We start from the raw sequence: 10,182 nt of genomic DNA, 5'->3' as shown, positions 1-10,182 counted from the left end.
GCAACGGGAGACGTGCACACTGTCTACAGTGTTTCAGAAGAGTGAAGGTGTTACAGTATTGCTGTTGCCGTCTTAAGAAGGACCACCAGTGAGGCGGGGCCCACCCACCGTCTCCTTCTTAATAAGCATCAACTGTCCGGGACCAAGTCAGACAAGATTCTTTTGGTTTGTCATTTCTGTCATCGATGTTGTCTTTTTTTGGTTTTTATTTGTACTGGTGCTGATTATATATGTGATGGGAAAGATATGTGTGTGTGTGTGTGTGTGTGTGTGTGTGTGTGTGTGTGTGTGTGTCTGTGTGTGCACACACACACACACACACACACACACACACACACACACACACATATATATATATATATATATATATATATATATATATATATATATATATATATATATATATATATATATATATGAGAATGGCTATTTGTAAATATGTTTTTACTACTTTAAATACACCAGATGATGTGTCTCTACTCTGTAAAGATATTACTGTTTAAGATAGAGTATTTTTATTTCATTTTTCCACTTTTAAACTCATCTGAGCTGTACCACTGCACTTCAGACAAAGTCTTACTACTAATGGGTAATGTCAACTTTCTCTAACTTTTATTTTGAAGGGTTTTTTTTCTAGTTTGAGAATTTCGATTTCTGCCTAATTCAGTGCTTTTACTTTTCTTTCCTTGTACAGAATTATGAAAATGGCAAAATCAGAGACTTACAAAAAGAAGTTTTTTTTGTTTTTCAGAAAAATACAATAAAGAGAGAATTTTCTCAATGATCATATGAAAAGAGAGCTTTTCCTGATCTGATTACACACAAGAATGATACTGCTTTCAGGAAAAAAAAAAGAAAAATGAAACCGATCCATGACAGGCTCATGGAGACGTAGAGAGAACGTAGCGCGGAACAACATCTCAGGAGAGAAACACGTAGACCAGGTTTAGAACATGGCTGGAGATCTCTGCTCATGCAGCATGCTACTGAAGAAAACTGACCAAGGTCGAAAGTTCAAAGTTTATTTGTCACGTACATAGTCATACATGGTATAACTGGCAGTGAATCACTTTTTGTAACTGCTCTGTCCGAGTCGAGAAGAGATGCAGGGAAATGGATGCGGTTTGATGAATAAATAAATGTTATAATGGATGAAGAGGGAATATATACTATGCATATATACGATGTACAATTTCCAGATTTTTACAGGGTTTTTTTTTTTGGATGTTATTGTGGACATCATACACAAGTCCACACCTGCACACTCGTCACCGCACGTGCCGAGTACGGCTCATTAGAATATTGGTAAGCACGTGAGGTTTTTTTCTTCCCCTCAAACACGGACGTCATCCGGGGCTTCTAAGATCCACGTTCTTTTGGGCTTCAGTAAGCTGGTTTTGACCACACGCCATCAGGAAATAAACTGGGTTTCCGTCTCAGTCCTGTGTGGTCCTTGGGATGACCTTTGTTATTGTTGCCCTTCTTTATGTACAATAAACAAACAGCTCATGAAGGATTTCAGAAGATGCTTAGCTGATGAGATGAGCCAAGCAGACTAGGGTAGGATGGCTGTCCCTTTGGGTCTTGGTTCCTCTCCAGGTTTCTTCCTGGTGCTCTAGGGAGTTTTTCCTCACCACTGTCGCCCTAGGCTCGCTCACTGGGGGCTTGGACTCGGACCTTTGTAAAGCCGCTTTGTGACAACATCTGTTGTAAAGTGTGCTATAGAAATACATCTTGATTTGTTTTTGATGGGGTATGGAAGACATGACATGGAGTCCTAATGCATTCTGTCCCATTCTCTGCTCTACAGAGTAGTGAGTATTTATTGGCTATAGAGTGCAGTACTGTCTTCTGTGTCCACGACCTGCAGCGTCCACACTGCAGTGGAGAGAGTCCCATCCCATCACTACAACACAAGCAAAGCAGGCAAGAATGAAGTAGAACAGTCGCAGGCTGCTTCTATGACCCTGTGAAAATGGAAACCTTTGTTTTTAGGCATTATTTCCTGTTAAATATTTGTACACCATTTCAGCTGGTGGGCCAAGGCTGAGACACACTGTCAGAGCGCATGCTACGCCGTGTTCACTGTTCCGATTGGCTGCTGGCTGGTCAGGTTCTCTTCTCATTTGCATGATGTTGAGAAATGATGGATTTTTTTTTGCCCTGCTCTCGCTACCACAATCCTCGACTTGTAGTGAATGAGAGGAGGAAGAAAGAGAACGTCTATCCTCTGCAGTGTGAAAGGCGGCCGTAGCGCTCTCACACACCTCCGCCAGCTGGATCAGGGATGACATTGAGCTCTCCAGATGGGCGGAGCTCCAGACGGAGGTGGTAGCCTGACGGTAGTAGCAGAGATGGTGAAGTCAGTGAAACTGTCAAAGTTTGCCCATCTTTTTGGGGATGGTTGCCATGGTTCCAGGCCTAGCTAGGAGGTGTGTTGACGTAAATGCGGTGACAATATCCCTTTGGCCCTTTGCCCGTTAATAAAACACTCATTCTGACAAAATCTACCCAGAAACAAACAGATGAGGCGTGGCCACAGAAAAAGGAGAAAGCGCAGAGAAAAGAATTCAGTGCCGGTTTGAAGATGAGTCTTCCCACCTACTGTAGAGCGGCCTACGTGTCCCGTGTTAATTCTGGAGGAACGCAGCGTCTGAGATGAAGCGGAGCGCTGAAGAGGAGACGTCTCATTAGCATAATTAAGAGCGTATGCTAAAGAGCAGCGCCTAATTAGTCTGCAATCAATCACGCCTCCTCTCCCCCTCTCCCTTCCTTTTCTCTCTCAAGTCAGTTCTTTTTTCGCTCATGGTGATGAACTGAGAGACATTCGTGTGACATTCTTATTACTCATCTTTGAGCAGGAGACATCACAGCAAAGAAAAGGGAGAGGAGGATGAGGCTTTGGGGTCCACTTTAGGGATCGTATGCAAACTCACCATCGTCGACCTCATGGTGAACCCCACTAAACAGAGTCAGACTGGGGTGCGACATCGTGGCTGATGGTTGAATAAATCCAGATACTCCCTACTTAACCAAGCAAGTTTAGTATTTACGATTGCTTGCAAATATTTATTTGGATTCTTTTCTAAAAGTGGATGGAGAGCCATAGGTTCGGTGAAGCAATTATTAATATTTATTCCTTTTTCTAAATATTTTTAAAGTCTTTAAAAATATTTTCAGTTAAAATGTTTAAAATCTTTAAAAACATTTTTTTAAAACATTTTTTTAATAAGATTGATAATCATTGGGATTATTTTGATATGGTTATTTATTATGACTGAATCTAACACAATTTGACAGACTGTGTGAACACCAGCACCTTACAGAACACTCACTGGGAACTGGTGTGATTGGCCAGTGCATCTTAGTGCAAACCACATACTAATTGTGTGTGTGTGTGTGTCTGTGTGTGTGTTATGCACTCTTTGTAATGTCTTGACAGTTATCAGATCTAGCCCTCTTTTGTGGCATTAGAAAGTACACACACATTTTAGAGCTGGCATGTCCTACCAAGATCCTCGTTAAGACCCCCGTTAAGACCCTCGTTAAGACCCTGGTCTGCAGCCTCGTTTGTCCCCTGAGCTTAGCAAGGGCACAATAATAATTAATGACTGAGGCTTGGGTTTTTGTGTATGGTAACCTTAAGATTCTGGTCTAATGTACTAGCGTAACAATCTGTTCCATGGAGACATCAAGGCACTGTAGTCAGACACTTTGGACATGAGTGTCTTCTAAATGATGGAAATATAAACATGAATAGAAATGTAAATGAGTGCAATTAGTAATGTTGGACAGGGGACACACAGTGGAAGTGGGTGCTCAAGGGGTGAAGTGGTTCATTTGGGAAAGAAATGAGAAACACAACCGGGTGATAAACCTCTCATAGGTGTTTGATGTTCCTGTGCATCACAAGGTAATAAAGCACTCATTGTCTGTCTTCATATGATCTTAAAGTAGTTACACCACGGCTTTGCACTGATGAACAGTTTCTATTTGGCAGCGCCAACGTGTGATGGCGAACATTATTTTCTGTGTCCAGCAGATGGCAGTAGAATACACAAAATAATCTCGGGTGGGAACGCGAATAGTAAAAATTCACTAAATGAATAGATGGCCACCTGTCTTGTTCAACCTTCTCTGGAGCATGTGGCCTCTTGTGAGATCAAATCTATGCCAATATTCCACTTTTATAAGACTGGAAAGAAGTCCACTGGTGAACTGCTGGGGAGATTTGAGTCATTTCATTATTCCAGGTAAAGTCTTTAAAAGAACCTTCAACAAGACCACTCAAAACCTTAGAGAGCTTGTTTTTGTATTTTATACAGGCCAGTTTTCCCCTTGATGTCTTCTTCACAGTAAGACCTTTTGTGATTTGTTGCTTGTTTTCTTCTGTCCTGCAGATTGATGAATTCTCTGGGTCCAATCAGGCGAAACTGGAGGAGTTGGTGAATAGCCATAAGTGAAGGGACTCGAGTGCACACGAAGCTTAGCCTAAACACACCAGCTCTCAGTATCCCTCAGGCATGGTTTGGTCACTTAATGAGCTTCGGTCCAGTTAGTAGTGAGGTGTCGTATAGTAATGGCAGGCTTGCCTTCCTCATGTCACTGAATTGCCATAAGTAAAGGTCAGTCTGTACTGTTTGTCATTTTGTTCTTCTTAAACCATGTAGCCTCACTTTTTATGCTCAGAAAGCTCACCTGTGTCACCTGATTCAGGTCTAATAAATGAACACAGTTCTACACAACACACCACCTCTGGCTCATCATCTTATTCAACAATGTTGAAGTATTTTTTCCTTCAGGTGGAGAGTTTGGTAGGAGCAGGTGCTTCCCCAGACTGTGTAATAAGGTACCAGAGCTTGACGGAGGCTTGGACAAACGTAAGACCACAGCAGTGCCGAGACACTCAAAACTACTTTGAACTGAAATGCTGTTCGACTCAAAGCCCATTTGTCAGTAAATCATCTCTGGGAATCTCTTCTATCAGGCTTGTGTACCCTTCACAGTACTGAAACAGCTCTGGTTAAAATCACAAATAATCTTCTCTTAGTAGCTGACTCAGGTCTACTTTCCATTTTATCTGACCTTGGCTCAGCTTTTGATGTAGTTTGATTTAAACTACTTTTAGATCAGATCAGTTCCATAAGTGTCACCAACATGGCCCATAAATGGTTCACTTTATAGTTTACAAATAGAAAACACTGTATCTATTGACTTTAAAATCTCCTATCGCTGCTGTTTTACAGAGATGGGTTCTTTGGGTGGATTTGTAGCTAAAAATGCCACATTTTTGCTTGTGGAATTTGGTTTTAGAGGCTGTAAACAATAAGGTGTAACAATAAGGAATTAGTAGAAGCTGAAAGGGCTAGTCAGTGGTTGTGGAAGAAAGCGCAGACTTTGGCAGTATGCATTTTATAGGTTAGTAAGTGATTGCTGGCCTGGGAGCAGGCCAGTGGATATATACAGGGAGATTAACGCTGTGTTTACTGTTGGTATAGTGCGAAAGCCCATATGGAACTGGTGGCATTTAGCACACATTACTGGTGTCACTGGGACAGGGAGGCCAATGTGGGTTTATGTTTGTTAGCTGGTTTAGAATTGAGCTTGAAGGGAAGTGGGGTTGGGACACCACACCTCACTATTGAGCCGCATGCACAAGTTGTGGGCTTAATTCTAAGAAACAATGACAAAATGAGTGGCCAACCTGATGACCCGCGTGAAGAGCTTGTGATGTAGTTTTTAGTATGAAGTGGCTTGGCTGGACAGAATACTTGACATCCTGTGTATAATTTCAAATGATTTCCATTGTTGCACAGCTTACACTCCATATCACCAACTGCAATTTCTCTACCTTATACTCATATCTTTCTTAACAGAGATTTTAAAGATTGGCTGATCCGTAATTTTATAATGCTGAATTTTCTGACGAGACTGAGGCACTGTTGATTGGTTCTATGGACGTGCCAAAAGTCACGTCCTGAAGTGCCGTTACCTCCGGGGACAGCTTGGGAACGCCCACACCTGTACTAACGAGGCATGATAGTGAATTATCTGTGTTTGAACAAGTGTCCACTTGTGTGGGCATTCAATATTCCTCAATCCACAGCATCATGTGTACCTGGAATATGTCATAGAAGGCATTAACACCCACAGTGGACAGCGCAGTGGCCACCCACAGGTGCTTAATGATCGTGACCGGCAACGTCTGGATACAATTATCTGCGTGAACAAACAAGCGAGTCTAGTAGAAATCACATCCACAATCAATGCAAGAGGCCCCAAACACATATCCCACAGGTCAGTGCAGCATTATGTAGCTTCTATGTGGGGAGCAGAAGACCCACCAGAGTGCCTCTGTTAACACCACCAGACAACGCCTCACCTGGTCTTATGTTTAAAAGAGTCACGATACCAATTGTTTCGGGCTGATGGTAGGATTCCTGTGTGGCGCAGACCCCATGAAGCCATGGACTCACACTGTCAACAAGGCACTGTGCAGGCTAGTGGTGACTCCATACTGGTGTGGGGTGTGTTCTCATGGGTTGGGTCCACTCTTCTGTCTAGTCAAGTCATTGTTTGGTTCCCACTAAGATTCACTACTCGGTGACCATTTGCAGCCCTTCATGGACTTGATGATGGGATATTCCAGCAGGATAGTGCACAGTGCCATTGGGCTCAAGCTGTCTAGAACTGGTTCGAGGAGTATTATCAAGAGGTCCGACAGATGGGCTGCACAGCCCTGCACCTACAAAGGGGTATATATATTATATATATTATCTATATACATATTTTAAGTTTAAGTATAAAATGTTCATGAATGTATACTGGGATATCCCATGCTCTTCTATGTTCATAGAGTTATATAGTCTTCAGCATGCAATTCTGCCTGGTTTACAGTGTTATCATCACAATGCTTCATGAGATTGGTTGTTTGGAGTTTTCAGATTTTCGGGACTTCACTAAACAAACGTGGCTCATCTAACCTGTTTGACCAAGTGAGTAAATTATTATTATTATTTTTGATCAAATGTGTCTGGGAATGGATAACACTGCAGATAGTCTGGAAATTAACAGGCTCATTTCGAGTGGAGCAGTTATACCTTGCCTGAGAGAGGCCACAATAGAACCAATAACAGAAGGAACAGAATGTTGTAGGATTTCCCATTAAAGTTTATATAAGTCTACAATAGAGAGCTGCATGGAGCTATAATTCTGCTTCTATCCCACCCATTCCTGACATTCCCAACACCATCAACACTCCCTATCCCTGACATCTCTATGAAGCAATAGTAACTAGCAACTAGCTTGCAAGTTAATGTGTGAGTAACTCCGCGTTACAATTAGTAGTGACCATTCAAATGATGGGTTAAAACCTCATTTTGGTACATGGTGTGAATAAGATATATGACACTCCCCAAATCCAAATTCCAGGAACCACAGAGTGGTGAAAGCTAAGATCTCATGGTACCTCCAGATGCAGACAGATAAACAGGTAAGTAAACCAGCCAGACATGATGGTGAACAAGCTGCCAAAAACAGCAGTGGTGATAGATGTGGCAGTCCCAAGTGATGGTGTTGGACATTTTCTAAGTATGTTCTAAGAATATGCTAAAGCTAAATAAAGTCACAGAACCAGCGGACTAGGCCCACTTTAAAAAAAAACACCTGCTTTACCTTGAATATGCGAAGGTCCTGTTTTAATGAAACGTAATTAATAATGGTGTTTCCCCAGCACAGTCCAGAGGAGAGGAGGGGTAATAACAATACGGGATGTAGCACTTTTCTTACAGATAAGAATGGCGCTAAAAGAAAAGTTCAGACTCGAGGGATTCATTTGGTCTCTAGACTCATTTATTGCGTGCCTTTGATGATATTTCCTCATTATTCTGGTTGTTGTTGCTTCACTTGATTTTTGAATGTAAATCATTCTGCGACAATGGAAACATCCAAAGGAAGAAATATGAGAATATCAGGAGAAACACCAGGGACTGAAACATAAAGTACAGAAAATGTGGAAAGCTAACACCAAGGTCGTCCCAGTGCTGATAGGTTTACACCAAGGTCGTCCCAGTGCTGATAGGTTAACACCAAGGTCGTCCCAGTGCTGATAGGTTAACACCAAGGTCATCCCAGTTTTGATAGGTTAACACCAAAGTTGTCCCAGTGCTGATAGGTTAACACCAAGGTCGTCCCAGTGGTGATGAGTTAACACCAAGGTCGTCCCAGTGCTGATAGAGTAACACGAAGGTCGTCCCAGTCCTGATAGGTTAACACCAAGGTCGTCCCAGTGCTGATAGGTTAACACAAAGGTCGTCCCAGTGGTGATAGGTTAACACCAAGGTCATCCCAGTGCTGATAGGTTAACACCAAGGTCGTCCCAGTGGTGATAGGTTAACACCAAGGTTGTCCCAGTCTTGATGGGTTAACACCAAGGTCGTCCCAGTGCTGATGGGTTAACACCAAGGTCGTCCCAGTGCTGATGGGTTAACACCAAGGTCGTCCCAGTGGTGATGAGTTAACACCAAGGTCGTCCCAGTGCTGATAGGTTAACACGAAGGTCATCCCAGTGCTGATAGGTTAACACCAAGGTTGTCCCAGTGGTGATGAGTTAACACCAAGGTCGTCCCATTGCTGATAGGTTAACACCAAGGTCGTCCCAGTGGTGATGAGTTAACACCAAGGTCGTCCCAGTGCTGGTAGGTTAACACCAAGGTCGTCCCAGTCCTGATAGGTTAACACCAAGGTTGTCCCAGTGCTGATAGGTTGCTGTTAGAGCCTCAATTCCTTCTGCTATGCTATAAAGACATGTCTTATAAACATTACTGTAGGATTTTGTTACATGTTGGGGGTAAACAACAAGGCATATGTTCAAATATAATGTACATCTAACTTACATGTACCACATGCTGCATGTATTAGAAAGGAGAGGCTACTCAGAGATGGTAGTCGACCCTGTTTCTGAATCACTTTTTCTTTCTTTTTGGCCAATGACAATAACCTTAAACAAACGTGTGACCCCATATCTTAGAACTAAGGTCAAATTTGTAAACAATGTTTACAAGAAAAAAAAATACATTCAGCTCTTTGGACAGGAAAACCATGACATTTGGCCCCAGGTCTTGTTTTAAATTCACACTATTTGCAGTTGTCACGGGATGCTCATACACATGCAAAATTGTTTATTATGTTTAACTTAACTGTTTGTTTGTTCTGAATTTGCCAATTTCTTTACACAAAAAATTAACAACTGAAGCCCTTTGATTTCAGGACTCAGAAGTACTCATAGATTTCAGCTGTTTAAACCATATTTGAGGCAAAAGATTTTTAATATGTGCTTTTACCACTGCTTTGGAAAATAGCTAACCTACTCCTACCAAGGAATGTTGCTAGGATTTTGACAGGCAAACTTCAAATTTGCAGTAGGCACTAAATATACAGTGGCCCTCTGACCTATCGGGAACCTAAGAGCTATTCTAAGAGTTCCAAGAACCAGCAGGTGGTTGGCGTTGAGGGTGTTAGTTGTGGTTAACGCTCAATACTCAGCCATTTTTTTTGTCTTGAAGACCAGTACCTAGGTGTTAAAATAAATGCTTTTAGAGTATCAGAGCAAAACAGAAATATTGCTGGTTAAGTGTACAACACTTCTGCTTTAGTAAACAGATGCGGCAACATCCTGCAAAAGATGCAATGCTGATATTACTTTCAAAACTAGTATGTCAATATTAATCACATCTGTCTCAGGTGAAGAATGTGGAGAAACAAAGGAAAGAAGCAAAGAGAAAGAGTCTCCAACTGCAGCATTTAATGAAAGTAACAAAAACGAAACCCAATCCAAACATAAAAGTGCACTAACTCCTACAAAAGAAGCCAATGTAACATGCAAAGACCACCGACGGTCATGAAACTAAACAGGTCTTAGACTTAAACCCCCAAGTGGTGAGGAAGATGGAAAAGAAGACAAAGTGACACCTAAACCGAAAATAAGGACCACAACAACTAAGAACCACAGCAGCAAGCAGGCAGCTTCCAGTATGGGGAGGAGCTGTGGCAGCAACCTGGTAGTCTGCTCTAAAAACAAACTCACCAAAAACAAAAAGACAGCAGTCTGATGTGTATTTCTGTTGAAACCATTGTTTTATTTTCATGGAGTGTGAGGGAGGTTTAGGTAAATTCATCTATTGC

This window comes from Electrophorus electricus, chromosome 12 (assembly GCF_041902795.1).
Source record: "Electrophorus electricus isolate QZ-2024a chromosome 12, ASM4190279v1, whole genome shotgun sequence".
Classification (NCBI taxonomy): Eukaryota; Metazoa; Chordata; class Actinopteri; order Gymnotiformes; family Gymnotidae; genus Electrophorus; species Electrophorus electricus.
Note: the sequence above shows the minus strand (reverse complement) of the source record.